The sequence below is a fragment of the Rhamphochromis longiceps genome, linkage group LG7 (genome assembly GCF_057381845.1).
Source record: "Rhamphochromis longiceps isolate RC_006_pf linkage group LG7, R_longiceps_female_GT1.1, whole genome shotgun sequence".
In the NCBI taxonomy this organism is placed as follows: domain Eukaryota; kingdom Metazoa; phylum Chordata; class Actinopteri; order Cichliformes; family Cichlidae; genus Rhamphochromis; species Rhamphochromis longiceps.
The window spans coordinates 43,804,436-43,825,691 of NC_140563.1; positions in this window are offsets into that span (position 1 = coordinate 43,804,436).

The following is a 21,256-nucleotide window of genomic DNA, read 5'->3' on the forward strand; positions in this document are numbered from 1 at the left end:
TATTGCCTAACTGACTGGGCAGAGCGCATTTACAGATTTGACTATGAATTGTGCATCATATCAAAGAGTGCTGTTTGAAAGCTGAAGTTGAACCAGACAGGCACATTTCAACAGGGTAATTATCCAGATCACATTAGGAAATCCACCAAGGAATGTCCCAAAAAGAAGAGTTGGCAGATCCACTGTGGAAAGGCCTAAGCAGAACCCAGAATGGCATTTCAGAGGAACGTGGGAGGATTTCAAATGTCCACTAAACTAACAAACATCTTGGAGAATCTAACATGTTGATAGTTTCCTTGTGGATGAGTTCTGATACGCTGATACCTTTAACTGAAGGTCCTGTTTAAAGGCGGATCAGATATCTACTTGTCCAAATATTCTTAAGAAAAGCTACAATTTTCCATAAGAAGTTTTTACTTTATCAAATGACTGTATGTGCAAACATGACTGTGCGTGTCTCTGCGTTTCTATGGGGCGTCACTGACTTTAGCTGCAGAAATCCCCTTCACGAGGTGTGGTCTGGCACTGCGGCTTGCACAGGAAACGTCTGACAGACCATCTTCTGACCTGGACGGCGGGACAAAGGGAGGAGGGAAGAAGGGATACAAAAAGGAAAGGAGGTGTAGATACAGGGAAACACGAAGGAGGTCGCAAGTGATAAATTAGGCATGGAGGGGAAGAGATAGGTGCAAGAGAGATGAGAGAAGAAAAAGAAATAAAAAACAGTTAAAGGGAGGCAAGAAATTAAGGGAAACATGAAGTGGGAGAAAAAAAAGTGAGATCCAGAAAGGGCAAGGTGGCAAACGACTTGAAAACAGACAGACGGAGCAGGGGCTTGGAGGTTGTTCGGCGGCTGACGGTGAGGCCCCAGGGCTCGTGGCAGGCCTGTCTACATGCGACTTGCAGGAAGCAGAGGGTCATCGTTGTTTGACACAGCACCGCCACAGGAAACGGGCTCTGGCACAGGAAAGAAATACAATACAGGGCTTTCATAAAGCTACAGCCCGCCTGGGAGCTCAGTGTGCTAAAATACTCAAACAACCTGGCTTGTTCAGAAGACATAAATGTCACTGTATTCCTGCTGTCGAGTGTCAGGTTTGACACACTAGATGGATATATGAAAAATGATGAGGACGCTTTCAAACAGGCCAACATCTATTTTCTGCAAAAAACCAAAAAAGATAACAAATGTATAACGAGTCAAGAGATATGTGAATTATTTTCCAAAAATTGAATTTCCTTTCTCTGTAGTACATTAGCAAGTTGCAAACCTTTGCGTCAGTAACCCTCCAAAGTACTTATCTTGCTTGATACATCTGCTACATCAGTGCCGTTAAGAGCCCCCAACATGTGGGTGCACTTCAATGGACAAACTAAAATGTAGGTGTGTTTGATTTGTTTATGTTGGTGCACCTTTCTTGCTATTTGGCCCTGTGATCTTTTAGACGGTATATGTTGTCAAGTGCTGCTTTCATGTGTCCTCTTATCCCCCTCGTACTGCACAGGGGGCTTTGAACTAGCATGCAGGTTGCAGTATAAAACACCCACCCACCAGGTCACAAGTACCACCACCACATTCACAACCACAACTCAGGGGGATTACTAATCTGAGAGCATCAAAGGGGTAAATTTCCCGGGAAACACGCACATACATGCACTTGCAGACATTGTTATTTTTTAATAACTGTGTTTTCTGAGAGGAGCTATGCAGGCAGCTTTACACGAGAATAAGATCTTAGTAAGTGAGGGCTGTTGGGTTTGTTTCTGCAACCTTCAAGTCTTTAAGTGCCATTAAGGGTGAAAATTTCAGCTGCAAAATAATTCATTTGTTTTGAGGTGAAAAAGGATTTTCCCCCTTCCAGATTTCTTATTTTCGGTCATATTTGTTATGCTTCAGATCATCACACAAATTGTAATATTTGTCGCATAAATACAAATACAAAATACAGTTTTTAAATGATGATTTTATTTATTAAAAGGAAATAAACCTACTTGGCTCTTTGTGAACAAATCTTTGCCTCCTAAACCAAATAACTGGTCGTGCTACCTTTGGCAGCAAGAACTGCAATTAAGCATTTGTGATAACTGGCAATGCGTCTTTTACATGGCTGTGCAGGAATTTTGGTCCACTCTTCTTTGCAGAACTGTCTAAATTAACCTGAGTGAACTTCAGCTTCATGTACAAACTGATGTCCAGAAATCAGGATTCAGGATTTTTTTGGAGAGAGCAGAATTCATGTGTCCATCAATTACATCAAGTCGTCCAGGTCCTGAAGCAGCAAAGCAGCCCCAGCTCATCACACTACCACCACGTTTGACTGATCTTTTTATTGAATGCTGTATAGTTTTACTCCAAAGGTAACGGGACTCAAAAATTCCAAGAAGTTTAACTTTAGTCTCATGAGTGCACAGAATACTTTCCCAAAGGTCTTTGGGCTCTTCAGAATGTTTTTTTTCCTCTGTTTTTTTGACAAACATGTGACCAACCTTTATGTTCTTTTTGGTGGGCAATGATTTTTACCTTGGAGCTGTACTGTGGATGCCATTTTTGTCTAATCTCATTCTTATTGTTGAATCATGAACTCTGACTGAAACTGAGGTAAATGGTGTATTTAGTTGTTTTTCAGGGTTTTTTTTCTAACCTTCTAAACGAGTCATTGATGCTCTCCTGGAGTAACTTCGTAGGCCAGTCACTCCTGGGTTCACCACTGTTCCAAGTTTTTCTTCATTTGTAAATAATGACTGTCATGGTGGTTCACCTGAGTGTCAAAGCCTTAGAAATGACTTTGTACTGCAAACCTTTCCCGACTGATAGATGTCAATGACTGTCACACAGGGCAGGTTGGTTTGGAAATCTTTCATCTGTTTAATAAATAAATATTTCACATACATCAGTGATAAAAAGGATACAGGATGGACATGAGATGTGGTTCATAGGGGTTCCCAGCATCGCATTGCAATATTTTACATATCAATATTTTATTAACACAGGGACACCAAATGTTGATATCTTTATATATAAACTGGAAATACAACGTTTTTAGTACTATAATAATAAAATGAATTACCTTTTAACTATACCAGCAGATGCTATTGAGTTTTTCTAGTGAGTGACATGAGGTCAGTGTATGGAAGGAAGAAAGATGGAGGCTTTGGAGAAAGAAATTTGAAAAAAGTGCTGTCCAGGTTTAAATCACAAACCTGTGGAACAAATGAGATGGACATGTCACGTGGGATTTGCAAGAAGTGTCATATGAAAGCAACCTTTATACTACAAAAATGAAGGTTTATCTTACGTCCCACCATCCTAAGCTAACGTTAGCCAGTCACAGCAAAGCTAACGTTAAATCAACCGAGAAACCAACCAACACTGGACACACTTAGCTTGACAAAACTACCTTACACTTCAGAGTGAAAATAAAAACCCATCAACTGCATTTAGGCAAATTTAATAAAATGTTGTGGGAAATACGTTTTTTCCCACTGGAACAATCAAATGCAGGTATGTGACAGAGCTGCACGAGCACAGCCGTACCCGGGCTAACGAAGACCTGAGCAAAGCCTGAGTACAGCAGGAAGAGCTGCGTTAAATTGTGACATGTGAACTGACTGTGCATTCATATCTCACAGAAAACTAGAGACTAAATACTTTTTTTTTTTTTTCTTTTTTTTTCTTTTTTTCTCTGCTTTTTTTCTTTTTGTTTTTCTTTCTTTCTTCTTTTTTTTTTTTGCATAGTTGATGTGTGAGGCTTGTGCTTGTGTGCAGTTTCCGGTAGTGGACATCCAATTGCTTTGCATCCAGTGGGAAAAAAAGCAACAACACAACAAACCCAGCTGTCACACAGATCCTATAATACATGTTGCTGCTCTACTGGTTTTGAGACTTGAGCGAAAACATGACCAATCTCCAAACAAACTGGTGAACCACACACACACATGCGCATACATCTATGTGACCGTCCTTACGCACATCCAAATCTGAGTGGGTAGAAACTGCTGCTCAGAGTTGTTTGAGTTTGCCAAGTGACTCTAGAGATACAAATTCCTTCCCAACAGCAAAGTAATTGTGCATATCAGACAATCCGGTATGAAAGAGTAAACATAAATTGTACATTTTGTCTCTATTGTTTCAAAGAAATTAAAGTGATTCCTCACAGTCTGGGAGACTTTTTGCATTAGCTTTAATGCTGAGAAATGCTCAGCAAACAGCTGTTGGATGAGTTTTGTTAGCTCACACTGCTCCATTTTTATTTTTCTGCAATATTTTTGTCTTGAATATGGTCATTTAACATATAAAGGCGACTCCCACTGCCATCCAGTTGTAATTTACATCTTAAATCCCCAACTTTTCTTGGAGGTTTCTGTGCCGCGAGGCTGCTGTCTGGCTGCTAGCCGCATAATTAGTTTAAGAAATCTTGTCATTTGCTTCTACCTTTAAATTATTTTTCCTCCCCTTGAGTTTCTTCAAGGCCTTATGAATAATGAGATAAATCTCAGTTCAGTGGAGATTGGACATTTTTCCATATAGCACTTTGTTCAAAGCCCAACTTAAGGCAAAACCCCCTTTGACAAATGTAGAATCATTGCACAGCCTAAGTGAGAAATGATTGACTGCTTAATTGATACTCCCCTTTGCCTATATGTGGTCTGTTATCCCAGCAACCCACAATTCTTGATGAATTACCATATCATCTATATTTAAGTAACCTCATGCTGGGTAACCAAAAAAAGGAAGAATATAATGGGCTGTAATTGGTAAAATATTCACAGACGGGATCTCTTGGACCAGCTCCATCTATGATGAGGGCGTGATCGTTCCTTAGCAGTGGGGTCTTTTTCTCCCATTACCAGGAGGGTAGCCATCCCTGCTGGCTCAGGATCAACAGGGGAGTCAGACGTTGTGAAGGACAATTGGCAACTTGTGAAACTTTAATCAGGGCCAGACTAAATACTTTTAAGACTAAATACTTTTAATAGTATTTTTGCTTCCACTTAAGTTAAACTTTGAAGTAGGGCTGCTCGATTATGGCAAAAATGATAATCACGATTATTTTCACTGAAATTGAGATCACGATTATTTGACGATATTTATTTAACCCTTTAAGACCTACTATAGAACCAAGTCCACCAGAGCTTATATTATTTTTTTTACATGCTGTAGTGCCATTTGTGGGAGCATTTCAAGTTGCTATACATCAATACAACTGTTATAGCCCATATTTTAATAATATGTATGCATTAAGTCCATAGTAATTACATAAATTGCAAAAAAGTGCAATAAACTACAAAAAAAATTGAAAATCGCTTTTGTTTTGTTTACATATATTTCTACTTGGAGAAATTTAAGAGGTTTATCCCTCAAAACTTTAAATACAATAAAGTTGCAAAAAATAGTTTACAACAACAGGAAATTTATTTTGAGTGTCTTCATAGTTTAATTTTGGAGATACAGTTTTTATATACTGCAGGAAAAACAAAAAACAATCCTATGATGCAAATTTGCAAAGAAAACAGCATGTGCATCATTTCACTGTGGGAAGTGTTATGAACAGCTGATGGATCGGCAAAGCGTGTTTCTGGAGTATTATGTTTTTTTTCCTGCAAGCGCTTTTTATGCAGTTTTTGCAAAGCTATATGTGGAAGGAAACCGTGACCGAGGACAAGCTGATGGCATAAGTTGTAAGTACAACTCCTCCGGTTTCATATGCAAAACAAATTATTGCGCTAGCTTACACGGTTCAGGTTCTACAGGGATTTAAAAATAGTTACACAACACGGAGCGTGCTGCTCTGACCGGATTTAAAGGGTTAACAATGACTTTAAAAAATAATATAAAATAGTGTGCAACACCACTGAAGTTTTTTTTTTTTACCTCTCTTTTCAACCAACAGCAGTCACTCTCCTCTCCAAATAACTTCTGCTTAGCTTTCCGAGCTTCCCTCGGGTCCTCTTAATCAGCGGTCTCCAACCTTTTTTGCGCCACGGACCGGTTTATGCCCGACAATATTTTCACGGACCGGCCTTTAAGGTGTCGCGGATAAATGAGGGAGGGGCTAATAATCGGCTCAGTCATTTTTAATGATCGTTGAAAGCCCATATCGTAATCGTGATTAAAATTCGATTAATTGAGCAGCCCTATTCTGTGCTACTGAAAAGTTCACAAATCTCTGTTTTCTTTGTTATAATACTTTAGGATGACATTAATGCTCGAAGGGAGTCTCATCAAAGTGCTCCGCATCTGTGTGAAAGACAATTGCAACATCTTGGTGCAGGAGTTCATGGTGAGTGTTTTATGAGTAGATTGTGGCTTTGCAACATTTAAAAATGCATTTAGTTATCCACTTGATCCTCATTGGACTGGTTAGGACCAGTAGTCCTCTTTAATAATTTGAAGTTCACATGAGGCCTGGTAGTGAACTCGGCCGCCCCCCCTTGAGGCCCCACCCCCCTATATTAGGGGTCACATCAGTGTGAAAAAACTTTAAATTTGTCATTCTAGTGAACAAAGGAAAATCCCCCCAATATTTAGCTTTTGTTTGAAAAAAAAAAAAAAGACCAACAGCTAACCAAATTGTGGGGCTGAAAGTCAAAATTCTAACATCTTCTGAGTGACATAACCTGGATTTCTGATGGGCCGGTGTCTTTCTAACAAAAACTAATGTAAAGCATTTGAAATTATTATGTTTTTCACTCTGTCTTAGAAACTCTGTTAGACCATGAATGGCAGCATGGCAGGCAACTCTTTGGCTATAGCTATTTACTATGTTGCTTGCATTGGTTTAAATTACTCTAACATTAGAACTGGTAGATTCAAAAGAGATGAGTTTAAAAAGGAATCTTAAAGAAATGTTTTGTGTTTAACCAGGACTTGACTGAGGCCACTGCACAGATTGAGAAAACCACAATGAACATCTGTCTCCAGAGGATGCACCAGGCAATGACTTTTCTGATGTTGGCATCATCATCGAGGGTATAGTAGTTCTTCAAGATCTGGATAACGTGACCTTTGCAGTAGCCATGCTGTTTGGACCTTTTTTATTCCTTCAATATGAGTTACCCATCACAACTCTGCTACACTTTTGAGGTGATTCAAAGGGTGGTAATGGAGTTGGATGCAACTCAGCTCTCAAGAAAAACTCACAATTAAGACAAAACTGCTCCTGCAACGAAGCTCACTGTTATGCATGCAAGCTGATCAGCTCTAGGTGAGAGGACATTTAAATCTCACACTTGTTCTGCTGCATTTTTGAAGCTCAATTCCAGGAACAGATCGCAGGGTTCATTTTTATATACTCTGCAACTGCCATGAGGACGAGTCGTTTTTGTTGTTGTTGTTTGTTTTTCCTTTTGCTCTGTACAGCATTTTGGCAGCATTTTTAAATTTCTCTTTGTATTTTTTCTTTCTTTTACTAATGAAGAGATGTAGCATGAACAGTTATGCAGTCTAAATATCCCATATGGGTCGTGTGAAATGTTATTTTCAGTTTCATTCAGTTGAAGTAAAGAACGTTGAATATTTCTAAGTGTGCTGTTTTGAACCAAGATGTCACAGTATGATCAGTGCTGTAATTTTTTACAGTCACTGTATCAATGTTATTTTTGCATCTCTTGAATAAAGGTTTTGACCTGCAAGTGCTAATTTCTTTAGTTATTGGGGTAAAATGGGTAATGTTAATAGGAAGGTGTTTGCCAATTCAGTAACCTAATTTAATGTTAATGGAAACTAACATTACCTCAAATTGTTTAGTTATAATTGTTGTTTAACTGAATCTTGACGTCAGAGGCCTTAAATAGAATGTTTTGATTTGTTCTTTCCCAACATTTTTCAAAAGAAACAGTCTAATTTCTTTGCTGTGATTGATTCCAGAGAACACAGAAGAACTGACATTATTTAACTGTTGATTTATGTAGATTCAGTGGAGGAGTAATGTCAGTTTAATTCTTTACCTACTGTCAATGCAGTGAAATTAGACATTTTGTTTTGAAAGGTTACTGGTGGATGCCAGCAACCATCTTGGAAGAGAACAATACAATCTGTTATAAGGCCTCCATTTGAAAATTGTGTATTTGATGCTAGAATATAATAGCAAAATGTAATTTGAAGATAACATGTAGCATTTAAGTGACCAAGTAGTATTGGGTAAAAGTTATTGAATGGTGTTGGGATAAAGTGAGAAAATTGTGAAGGATTAAAATATTTCAAGAGCTCAAATTACTTCATCAAAACATGTTTAAGTCACATTTTATCAACACAAATTGCACAGGTTTATTGAACATGAATAAATTGTGTTAATTTAACTCAATTGTTTAAGTTGCTGCCAAAGCAAAACATCTGTGTGCAACAAATGTCCACCATTGAATTAAGTAAATCCAACAACATATTTTTTTCAGTGTAGCAGCGGTCCCCAACCTTTTTTGCGCCACGGACCGGTTTATGCCCGACAATATTTTGCATAAATACAACAAAATAAAATTAGTACCGGTACCGAAAAAAAGAAGATTTATTCATAACACACGTGAAAAGACCCAGGAAGACCGAGTTAACGATCAAAACGATAAAAAAATAACACTGAAAACCGATAAAGACCCTGAAAACCACACATTTCACACCTGAGCCTCAACTCTCGCGACTCACGGGCCAGTACCGGTCCGAGGGCCGGGGGTTGGGGACCGCTGCTTTATAGGATTCACATAATTTTAGCACATACAGCATAGTGAACTTTATGCCATGTGTAGATGACAGTTAAACATAAGTGAACCCATGCAACATTATTCTGTGGAAGAAGAGAGCAGTCTTTTGTTTATTCCAGCCCATAACTTTCCATTTCGTCTTTACAGGTGGATGTTGATGAATTTCGAAGTGTGTATCGACTAATTAGTCTGCTAAATTGCCCACTTCATGTCCTACATCAGCTTTTAATGGGCTTGTCACATTGTCTTCATGCACTCTTTGATATGACACAGACCTCTGGTCTTGGGGTGGAACGGACTGATACATCTAACTTAGTAGAACTGCAGATTTCAAAACAATACACATAATCGTCACATAATCAGTTAAAGTAAAAACATTCATGGGAGAATCTTTAAATAGCATCTGATTAATCTTTATTTCTGTAGGATAGATGGATACATGATCATTGCCCCCTGTTTCACACAGCAGTCACCATTAAGTGCCATGCTTAAGGGAAATTTAACAGACTGCAGTTAAAAATGAGCGTAGGTCCTTGCAGTTCAAACCTGTGCGGTGACAGGACGATGACCATGACTTGTGTTTTGCATTCCAGCGCGACACGCTTCGCAGCAGCTCTTTCACACTGCAGTTTTGCCTCTGAATGCCACGCTTAAGATAACATTTAGCAGATTTTTATGGTTTCACTCGAGATGTTAGTCAGTTGGAGACAAGACGGAGCAGGAGAGCCTGCGCTTCACAGCACGCTAATGAAACTCAGTCACACACATCTGAACACATTTGAACAAATACACTGAAAAAAGAAAGAAGCACGCATGCGTGCACATTAACAGTAGCGGCAAAAAAAAACAACGTCCCAATGTCCCTGCGTTATGATTAAATCTTCAGGACACAGCTGACTTTTTCTTCTTTGAGGATTTATGGTAATTACAAAGGACAAGGTTCTTTCTCCAAGCTGGATTTAAATGACTGCCAAAAACGAAGAGGGATTTTCTGAAGGCTCAGATAACTCTTGAGTCTGTTTATTCGTCGTGTTTAAAAATAAAACTCCAACCATTTCTTTTGGCTTCGTGTTTACTCTGTGGTATCTGAGCAAATGGACTAATGTGAACTATGTGATGAAATGAGATGTCAAAATGACAGCCCGGCCTGTTGTCACACAGCTTAACACTCAAGAAGCTGTGGTCGGGGAGCCATACATAACTGTTTATTTTTCTGCAGGTGTGTGTGTGTGTGTGTTCATACGTGCATGCATGGGTGTGTTTGTATATATGTAAGTGCATGATGGATATAAAGTGCTAGCAGCCTCATGTGTTTGGGTGTTTGTGCATTTGTACATGTATGTGCTGTTGGTCATAAATGTGTGTGTGTGTGTGTTGCTGCAGCTCCTTCTGGGCTGGCTTGTGTTTATCTTGGCCCGATCCCAGACCTTCATCACTTCTCTGCTGATAGCTCCATTCCTCCATCCCTCTGTCCCTCCGGCTATTTACAAGTCTACCGCAGACTGCTTTTCCCTGCGTGCCAACATCCAATCCTTTTTATACCCTCTCCTCTCCATGCTGTCGTCATTTGCTCTGTCTCATATTTTTTTGTGTCCCAACGTTGGTCTGAAAAAAAGGAAGCAAAAAACCCCCCAAAACCCCTTCTCTCGCTGTCAGCCAAAATAGATTGAATGATGGCCAAGTGTGTGTCCATCTCCGCCCTTTCCTCATTCTTTCCTTTGTGTTATTGGTTGTTCGTGTTTTGATTTGTGTTGCACTGGAGCACAGTCTTATGAATAAAAGTGACGACAGTGTGATGAAAGTGTGACAGCGATCCAACTGAAACTCAAACAGACTTCAGCCGTGATTAATTCAGTCGGTTACACCTGTGCTCTTCCGACTGTCATGTCAGAATCTCTTCGGTTAAATGGACAGTTTTTAACAGACTGTTTTAAAATTAAATCTCACGGAGTCCCTAAATCTGCCCCTGATGAGAATCACTATTTGTAGTTTTCTTTAGTATGTTTTACTTTGAAGTAAGCTGGGAATTGTAGTCTGATTTGTGAACTCTTAGGCGTTAAAAGGAATTGTGGGACACTCACGTTTTACTGTGAGAAGGTTGTATTTAGGGCTGCCACAAACAATTATTTTGATAGTCGACTAGTCACCGATTATTTTTGCGATCAGTCGACTAATCAGATCATGCATCCATTGGACGTAAAACTACAGCTTATTGCACCAGCATGAGTCTGCTCTTATATAACTATCATTAGCTTACAGCTTTAAGTGTTTAAAGTATGTGCTAACTAAAAATAAAGACAAGATGGTAGTTTATTAAATTTTAATGAATTTTGCAGATTGTTTCGGTGAAGTTTAATAAACTCCTTGCTATCTAAAATATAACAGGACACCGGAGTAAATTCTCCAGCATCTCACACTTCTGATGATCAGTTGTCTGCTTGACGTTTATTCAGCTGTGTAAAAACTATAACTTTAATCTCAGCCAAACCGATTTACTCAGGAACAAATAAAATACTAAAAAAAGCCAAACAATAACATTTTTAAGTTATCTAAGTGACTTATATTACATGTTTAACCTGAGTAGCGAAAGACGGCGGTGGGTTTGAAAACGATTTGCCGGGAGTCCGGTGTTCTCACCGGCTCTAGTTAGCCTTGAACCCCGGCTAACACTCGAGCTAGTGGGGAACAGACGTCTCCGAAAATATGTGGTGTCTTGATAAACTGAGCAGATATTTGAGGTTTACATAGTTACATTCTCGCCTGAAAATATGTTAAACGTTTATTTTGTGGCCCAAAAAGAATAATAAGAGTACTATTAAAACTAACTAGCTGCTGCCATTGTTGGAAACTGAGCTGGGCTGCGCTATGAATTCTGGGACACAGTCCGTTATTACACTCTTAAATCCTACTATTTATTCCTGCGTCTTTTGTGATCTTACAAAGCTTCAAACGACGCGTCGACTTTTAAATCAGTCGTCGACGATTTTGATAGTCGACGTAATTGTGACTAGTCGACTAATCGTGGCAGCCCTAGTTGTATTTTGATGTAACACATCCTTTCACTGAAATGACCTAATGTTGTGACCATTGACTGTAGTCAATGGTCGTGACTAAAACAAAAATGAGGCAATATTTTAGCACGTGGCACGATTACATAAAAAGTCTATGCAAAGACTGAAGCTGAAGCAAATTTGTGCCGGATGACCAAATATTTCAGCTCCGGTGACAAATTTACTTGACGCCTTGTCGTGAAAGTGTGTAAACTGAGAGCTTCACGTGGACTGTGGATTCTCCTGACAGCGTAACAATAAGACATAGAAAACAAGCCAGTCATGTTGTTGTTTGTGGACAGCTAGTGTGATATTATTCAAGAACAAAAACAGGTGAGGGCATAGAGGCAAGTTTTAAAAACCACAATCCTAAGATCTGAAAAGGCTGCTGTTGCTAAATTCTGGTTGTTGCTCTTTGGAAGGAAGTAGTTTTGCTATTTGCTGGTGTGAAAGTTTCTGGGTGGTGAAATTGGTGTTGCAAGTATGCAACATAAATCTTTGAATGTTTGTTTTCATGTGGTGTTTGGTTGGGTTCAGTCAGCAGAAATAGATGATTTAGTTTTACCCACTAAAACTAAACGTGGTTAGGTGGAGGTAAAAAAAATAAAATAAAAGAATGTAAAGATGGCTTGGTCATGTTTAGGGGTCCGAATTGCTCGGTTAGTTTTTGGAAAAGATCACAGTTTGGGTTAAAGTGCAAAGCTTACAACTATATTTTCAACCTGAGATTTTGCATGCACTTCTATGTACAGCCACTAGAGGTCTCCTAAATTATCTGTGTCTGTTTATCACTGGAGTTAATAACAACAGCCTGCTGAGTCAGCGCCCCGCATCTACTGCTGGTATGTATGGGATGGGTGACAACTGATACTGACCATCGCATTTGAATCGAGTGGTTCCTCACTTTCTTTCAAATCTTGGTATGACTACAGTAATACCCACCAACTAAACATGACCCAAAACCACCTCGGAGGCGCTTCGCCCTTGTCAGCTCTTATTGACTGCTTGCTGACAGCACCACGGCATCAAAGGGACTTTTACTGAGACTCATACACACACAGTTATGATCTTGCTAGTAGGCAAAGCTGTCTCATTCCCATGGATTTCCCTGGGAAGTCGCCCTAATTCTGTTGTGCTTGCGGTTTCTACAAGGTATACTGCAGCATTCCTCCGCCGTGTGTTCATCTAAACAGAGCTAGTTAAAAAAGACGCGCAGCAGCTCGGGCTACACAGTTGTGGCAGGGCTCCTGTGGGTGGTTCCTATCTGACAGAGGGCTAAGAAAGTCTTGGGTTTCCTACGCATGTCAAGATAGGTTAGCTGTTCCCAGTGTCGGTCCACTCTGAGGCCCCGGTGGGCTATCAGTCACAGTGGGTCCTCCCTACTCTCTTTCCCCGCGTCCACACCCTCCTCCCACACACCACCTCGCCTGCACTGACGCACAGGCCGTCCTCTGGCTATCATCCTAAGTTTAGTTGTCAGTTTTCGATGTCTCTTCGCCCTTACGTTCCCCTCTGTCTCACTCTTTGTCTTCCACTAAGATCATGACATCTCAAAATACAGTCCTGACACATCATCTTCAATTTCAATTTTCATCTTCGAGAGATCGCCAGGAAGCGAGAAGGAGACAGCCCAGTCCTGCTATCCCACCTGTCCGCGCATCAACACATAAATAATCACACCACTTCCAGGTTTTCCTAGCTCGTTAGCATCCCGCGCTTACAACACTTTTGCTTAATTGTGAATGCAGGCAGTTTGTGAGTCAAAACTAAAATAACTTTATGCAAAGGAAAAATAAACTGACAGGGATTTTTCCTGAGAGGAAACCTTTAGTTTACTATATGACATGTTTCTTAATAGTGCTAAAGTGTTCAGTGTTCTTTAAATAAACAATGTGGAGTTTTGCATAGTGGGGCATGAAAGAATGCAGGAGTCTCACTGCCCCCTCGCACAGATGTCAGCAATTTGGCTGCCTTGTGTATTTTGGATGTTGAAAAAAAAAAGGAACATTTCAAAGTAAACGAAAGAAGGAAAGTCTTATCCGCCTGGCAGCTGCGCTCTGGACCAAATTGCTTTCAGCTGATGCGCTGCAGCTCAAACTTGCTTGGGTAATGTCAAGTGATGCATTGCAATACTGAGAAAACAACACAGACAAAAAATAAATAAGGAAAAAGAAACGCTGGAAAGTTCCACTGCTTATTCAGGCAGAGCCCAGAAACGCCCAACATGCAAACATGCTTGTGAACAATTTTGTTTTCCGTGTTTAATTTTTTCCTTGTTAAAAAAAAAATTCATTAATTTGTATTTAGTGATCTCGAGTAGAAACATTAGAAGTGCTGCACATACCCAGTGCAAGTAGAAGGACATAAATACATATCTAAACAAGAGCGGGGGCACAGCTTTTCTTTGTCAGTGAACAATGAAAGAAATCAAATATCAACTTTTGCACATGAAAACTACCTTCAGAAATTACATATAGTTTAAAGTAACCACATGAAAAAAATCAATGGATCAAGTTTTGCATTTGCCTCAAACACACATCGCAGAACTGGACGTGATGATGATGATAATGTAATCGACCTCAAATGCAGCACATTGTGTAACTCCATGCTGGCATCTCTACCTGCTCGACAAACAAAGACTGGATTTCTGCACAAACTAACAAACGGGCAAACAAATTAAAGGGAGAATTAAGCATCATGCAAGATGTGCCCTTTCTGCATGCTGGCATGTTTTGCAAAGATGCACAAATATTACATCTTCCAGCACATCAATAAAACCCTCAAATCAAAAATGCACTGAAAATACACATTGGATTTAGATATTTTACTCCCAAATGAAAACAAACACACAGAGACACACACAGAATAAATCAAATGATATTTTGGGGATTTTCAAGCTAACAGCTGGAGATCATTGAATTTTCCATGTTAGGGGTCATTTGTAGTGCAAGCTCAATTGTTTCTGGCAGTTTACCCCATCTGTGAATTGAAGACTTTATTTTCTATATTTTATGGAAGTGTAACATTTTTGTTTTATTTTTCTGAGTTTAGTGTACTTTTGGATATATTTATCAGTTTTCCTGACGTGTAGGAGGAATGATTTATTTAAAAAAATCCTTTGATCAAAATGTAGGTGTTAGGAAATAATGAATAAATGTTTCAAAGCAACAGTAAATATTACCCACTGTTTAAAGACAATTTTTGAATTTTTGAGTGAATTCATTCATTTATGCACAACTTTATCTTTTTTTTTTTAACTTGTGTAAAATTCTAAGTGCTACACTTACTGTTTCACTGTTGTATTCATAATTACAGTGAATCACACAAGTCTGGCTATTTATTTATCATACATAATAAATACTACTAAATAATTATGTATTTATTTGCATTCATGTATAAATAGAACTGACATATTTTTAGAAATGAAATCAGTTTTTTTAATGTATTTACATGTTTTTGCACTTTGATAACATCTTTACACTTATCACAGTTATATTTTGTCTTCACCATCTTATTCAGCAAAAACAGGGTTTCAGATTTTTTAGTAGTGTTTTAAGCATTTAGATTTTTTTATTTTAAAGTGGGAAAATCACGTATGTAGAAACCCATATGGAAAAGATACATATAAATCTTATAAAGTTTGTATCTGTCTTGTGTGAAACTTGTATGAAAAGCATATAAGAGTGAAAACAGATATAAGATACCTTAAAAAATTATATAATGAAACTTGTATGTTTTGGATACTTACTAAAACAATATATGAAAGTAATGAGAAAGTGGCCACTTTCATGAGTAATCACATATAAGTTTTTACTATTTCTTTTCCATATGGGAAAGGACTGATGGGAGAGAATGAGTTTCTTACAAACAGCTTGACCTAGAGACACTGACATTATCCATTCAGTAACAAATACCACTGTGGGTGTGGAGCTTGACTCTCTGATGGCAGGGCCAGAAAGAAAGAAATCTACTCCAAGTCAGGAACAGCACTGGGAATCCTCCCCACACCCTCTCCATGATGTGTTGGACAGTTAGAGGAGCACGATCAGCAACCACAGGAAATGATTCCTAATACCTGTGAGCATCAAATTTTACAACTCCCTATAACACCTGGACTATTTACACTTGCCATAGCTAGTATATGTTGTACACAGTATTTTTTGTTGTTGTTGTATTGTTGGCTTTTCATTATTATGTTATATATATGTGTGCTATTTTGTTCTTTTTTATCTATCATTCTTTGTTTTAACATGTTAAATTGCACCTTGAATGGGGCACCTTAAACACATTTTATATACAAGGTTTATATTTTTCCATCTTCTATTTTTAATCTTCCACGTTGATTTTGTAATTGATTGTCTGTAACCAAGCAACCCAAAAATCCAGACTTTTTTTCCCTGTCTTTCTGTCAGCAGAAACAACTTCGGATTTTTACCATTTTTAATTTGAAACATGAAAGTGATGAAACATTGACACTATCCAAGGATATCTGGTTCATCTCAGCACTCTAGCCCTGACAAAATATTTCCCCCATTGAGAGTCACCACCCAAACACATCCTTGACTCTTTGTGCAAATAACAAATCACTTAAAAATAAAAGGAGGGGCGTGGGGGGGTGTTTGGAAACCTTGGTCCTAGTAAACCAAACCAAGCAGATCGGTCTGAGCTATATTGTGTGACAAGAACACAGCAGGTTCACTTGCTCTCTCACAGCCCCGGCTTTGTTTACATTCTCCTGGAACGGGGATCTGGAAGTGTTTGGCTCAGCTCTGCACTCACTGGGAACTATCAGACAATTCACATTTTAAACTATTTTGATATCAGCTCTGTAGAGAGTTGCTGTTTCCCTGAGAACACGACCTGCCTCTGGGCTCTGGGGCCTGCTACACCACCAGAAGAATAAACAGTAAGAGCGAGAGCGAGAGAGGAGGGCGGGGAAAAAAACAGAGAGGCTGATGGGAAGAGAGAGAGTGCGCACTGTGGATATATTTCTATAAAAAAAAAATATTAAAAAATATAATCTTATGAATGGAGACAACAGTGTGAATACAACATGCAGATATTGGTGACTTATTAAAAAACCCAGAATCAGCATAATAGAGGTTTTCTGTTGAGTAGTCGGTTCTTATGTTGAGGTTAAAGGTGATGGAGTAAGAGGGGAAACCTTCAGCCTGTGTTAATTAGGTAAGTAGTTGTGCTTTAGCCTGCACATACATCGCCCAAAGCAGTTTGTGGATATGTTTATGTGCACCTATAGCGGGGGGGAAAATAAAAGAGGGTACTCACCACCATCACCAGTGTAAAAAGTATCTCAGGATAAACCATGTCAACGGATGGGGCACTGTAATGTGTGGTTACACTGAATGAAATGTAACGAGTTCTTCTAAAAGTGTGACTGAATATTACTGGAAACATCTGGGACAATGTAAAGCTAGCAGACTATAAAAGAATAACATGAAAATGTTACATAGGCTATTAAACAATTAACTCTCTGAGGTCTAGGTCATATGCCCAACATAGCCCCATATATAAGGCTAAACAGAAATCTTTAACTTTTATAAATCTTATAATAGCCACACATTAAAAAATGCTGTCTGCATTTAAATTAAATAACCTGCAGTGGTGAACCTATTTTAAACTATATCATTTACATTTAAAATGTTCAATACATTTATAAAATGCAGACATAAGAGCTTTGGCACAGAATAAACCATGGTTTTTAAAAGTAAAGAGTATATAAGGTTACTTAGACCAGCTACAGGATTAAGGATGTGGATTTATAACACAGATTCCATCATATATATCTCATCTGCTCCTTTTCTGCCTAATAAGTAAAGCCCCTTTTCATGCATTTAATACATGATGATGACATTAAGCTGTTTCTTAAACTGTTTAGTACTATGTTCTTTGATTGTATGGTGTTGGTCCAACCTTATTTTGCCAGAGGCTTCTTCCTGTTAAAAGCAAGTTTTGCCTTCCCACTGTCGCCAAGTGCTTTCTCTTAGAGGGTTGTGTGACTGTTGTTGTTTTTTTTAATAACATAGGGTCTTTACCATGCAATATTAAGCAGCTTATGAATTGAACTAAATAATAACATGACATAACTCAATGATATAATAGTTATCATTATTATATTGATCATTAATAATAACTTTGAGGCACTGAACATTATAGTCTTTATTACGCTAATGAAATGGATTTGCTTAAAACACAGAAATGCTTTAAATATACTTGCGTGAAACAATAGATAGGTAATTATTATATCTGTCATTGTCTGACAGTTTCAGGAACAAATTAACTTGCCTATTCCTGTGCAGCTGTGTTTTGTTGTCCCAGATGTTGAAGCATTCACCCCTTTACAACACTGCATAATTTAAAAAATGAATAACGATCCAGAAATCCAGGCAGGAACTGTCTGCGTCGAAGTGCCTGTGTTTCCTTAAATGCTATTAAAGCTGACACACACACATTGCTAATTGTAAGTCAGCAGTGTGGCTCATATGTGTCACTTGTTTCCTTTGAAACTGTGATTTACAGTGTTTGCTGTAATTTCATGTGACAGACTGAACAAAAACCAAATGCCACAAGCTGTTTTATAAAGTGTTTGTGTTGCTTTCTTTGCCTTTTGTCTTTCCCATTTCAGCACTTCAGAATAAGTAGGCCTACTTAAAACAACCTTCGAGCCAATCAGCAACCCCAACTTCTCCCCTTCAGGTTTGAATGACCTATTAGCCAAATGTGTTTATTCAGTGTTTAGTCACTATTACCCTCGGTATGATCCCTGCACTAAAGGGCTAATGGCTGAAAATTTCCCCCCAGCCTGACTTCAACGTAAAATAATTGATCGCATGTGAGCGCAACCGGCACGCGTTCCCTCTTGTTTTCCTAAAGAGGTGATATCATGCGGGCAGGCTGCTTGTTCGTCACCAAGATAGTGTGATTGCTTCCGGTACTGCAGAAAGAAAGATGGGAGATGGATGAGAGGGCAATGTGGTTCTCAGTGAGGATTTACCGCTGCAGTAAATCACACATCAAATTATTTGGTGTTATCGTTTAAAAGCCGACAAGCACACAAAAAAAGCCCCTCTGGAGCAAAGCCAAAGTCAGAACATGATTTGTTTTGCAAGCTGTGTTTTAAATGCTCCGTCATTACATCGGCAGGAAATTGTCCTTCATCAAAAAACAAACTTTTGTAGTTTTTATCTTTTGAAGATAAAATTTCAGCTGCAGGGATTTATTGTTGGGTTTTTTTTTTTCCTGAAACGTAATGTCAGATAAAGATTTAGCCAGTCAGAGCTTCCCTTTTTAAAGGCAATTATTAACATTTTTGTTTTAGCCTAGGTTATTTAATTATTTCTGTCCCCATTCAGCCAGATACTTCTTCAGTGTTTCTTCTGTTTATATTGCCTGGTTAATATCTGGCCTATCCTTTATCAGTAGGGATCATACTGATGCAATTATAACGTAGACTGACTTTGCACTTGTAGTGAAGTTAGAAGTCGTAAATGTGTGTTTTTGTGGTCAACGCCAGATATCGTGTAGATATGTATGTGTTTGTATTTGCAATTATTTATTGTGTGCATCCCATGTTGTACAACCCAAAGTGTGGCTGTGTCCACAAAGTGAAGGGACATGTGTGTCAGTGTGCCTTGGCTGCCAGTTTGTGTTTGTCTGTATGCTGGTGCGTGCGTGCGTGTGTGCGTGTCCTATATGTTACATTTACCTAAACTGCTGCTCTGTCATTTTCTTGCTTCATTTTGACAAATTTGCGTTTCCAGGAAGTCTCTGAGGTCAGTGCAGCATCTGTTGCTAATTAGGTGCATGATGCAGCCGTGAGCACCGGCGTGCACACACTCACACAACACACACATACATGATGCAGGAGCTGCCCTGTATGGGTTACTGAGGAGCTGACAGCCAATCAGACATAAAGGCGTGTTTAAAGTTTCTAAAGTGACGTTAAAGAAAAGTCCATGACTAGACGTTCAGGTAAGATGCGATGTGGTGTGTGCTAAACCTTTAGAAAATAATTTAAGCATTATGGCCTTTAAAATAATAGATGTGTCTAATGCTTATTGCATGTAATATTTAAAATGATGTAATGTGAGTGTCGGGGCACATGGCTGCAGTCTGAGAGTGGTTTAGCTTTTCTTCCCCCTGTTTCCAAGTGCTTGCTCATAGTGGATCATTGAATTTATTTATATTTTGGTTAATACTCTGCAGTCTTTACCTTACAATGCAAAACGATAAAAACTGTTTGACTTCATGCTCCTCTGCATTTGTCTGTTTCTTCTTTTGATATTAGATCACTGACATACAGACAGTAGTGCTTTTCTCTGACTTCACCGAGCAAACACTACAGCCTGATAGTTACACCGACCACATTGGTCTTTCCTTGGCTGCCCACCGCATTAGCTCTTCACCTTCGACTGTTTAACTCTGTCAGTTTTCATTCCCTTTCATTCACGTCTCTTTGCCCCAAACCATATTCATGCCCAAACAAGGCCTGATCCCATCAAAAATGAAGCTTCAGCATACATCAGTGAAAACCCTCTGATATTTCAGCAATGCCACAGCAGTAGAAGTGCATAAGAAGATTACGCCAATTTCGCTTCCATGGTTTCTGGAAAGAGATCGAGAAGACACTGGGTAGTAAGATGAGAGAAGCCAGACGTGTAGAAAAACTCTGCAAGTTTCTTTTCTTGGTTTGGGCTGAAGCCACAAGAACTGGGCTTCACAGCCAAGTCTCTGAGCCGAACCGAGGTAACCTCAGTGGGTTAAACAGAACCCAGAACTGCAGATTGCAGACCTCTGTCTCTCTATGTACAGGGGCCGGGATACCAGCTGAACCTCAAGTTTGTTAATAGAATTTGTGCAATGAAGAGAGGCACAGATTAAAATACACATATTTAAATAGATTGTAGTAATAGATCACACAACTAAATTTAATGCACAGCAGACAGCATTCAGTGCCTTGGATTGGGCTTTCTGAAAGCACCATCTTTAGGTTGTCACCATATGCTTTGAAGGCTGCACAGAAAAAAATGCATCAGATAGCAACTTTTAATGTTTTGTGTTGGGAATTGACATTTTGAATGAAGCATATAGCAGCGTAGTATTTCTTTTTCATGCTCAAATCATGCAAAAGAAGTCTCCGGGGTCTCCTACTGGATATTGAACTGATAGATTGAGTGATTAGAATTGATCGTTCTCTTTCTTTAAGAAATGCGGTTGTTTAATTTTGTGAAACTGGTTGTTTATTTTCTTGTTGGGCATTAGAAGAGAAGAAATCACTCTTGTGTTTTTATGCTAGATTTTGTCTTAAGAGCTTGGACCCGTGCTCACTATAAAACTATAGAAGTAGCTGTTGTTTTTGGGGTAGGATTACATGTTGGACTATCACTTGCACGGGTGGAGGACGTCTCATTTACTATTTTCGTGTGTGTTGATTGAAAAATTAGACATTGTAGCAGTGATGAGGGGGGCAGGCAGTGCAGCAGGGCAAGGTTGCCACG